This window comes from Octopus bimaculoides, chromosome 17, assembly GCF_001194135.2.
Source record: "Octopus bimaculoides isolate UCB-OBI-ISO-001 chromosome 17, ASM119413v2, whole genome shotgun sequence".
NCBI lineage: Eukaryota > Metazoa > Mollusca > Cephalopoda > Octopoda > Octopodidae > Octopus > Octopus bimaculoides.
This window is the reverse complement of record NC_068997.1, coordinates 30,547,946-30,548,501: the sequence shown is the minus strand read 5'-3', so window position 1 is coordinate 30,548,501 and position 556 is coordinate 30,547,946. Positions and strand designations below refer to the sequence as shown.

The window sequence follows — 556 nt, the reverse complement described above, 5'->3', positions numbered from 1 at the left end:
GTGTCTCAGTGTGTGTGTATGTATGCGTGCATGTGTGCATATGTATATATATGTATGTATGTGTGTGTATGTATATATGCATGTATGTGTGTGTTTGCAGGTATGTATGTATGTATTCTGCATTTGTGTGTTTTTTTTGTTTCTTTTATTTTTTTATGTATGTGTGTGTATATGTATGTATGTACCTCTGTCTCCTTGTTTGTGCATGCCTGAGTGTGTGTGCGTGTGTGTGCTCTGCTGTTATGTACCATGTTTGCATGCATGGGTGCACGTCTTCATATGTGTGGACAAATGTGTATGTATGTGTGGTCATGTGTTTCAGTCTTTATTTGCCTATGTGGTTGTCTGTTCATATACCCTATGTACCTACCCATGCATACATGTGCATGCACACACACACACATACACCCACAGGCATACATACATCTATCTGCATAAAAGCCCATCAACTGTTCTACTTTACCTGTGTAAAATGCGGGTATGGGGGTATGATATCTACGTATATTTCCTATTTAGTATTGGGGAAGTTTCACTTATAAGGACGTACTCCCGTATT

General features: G+C 38.8%; 1 protein-coding gene across 4 annotated transcripts in view; it reads left to right on the top strand.

Moving 5' to 3' along the window:
- Positions 1 to 556, top strand: part of LOC106881443 (transient receptor potential cation channel subfamily M member 2-like) — a 405,111-nt gene that overhangs the window by 225,642 nt on the left and 178,913 nt on the right. The window lies entirely within an intron of this gene.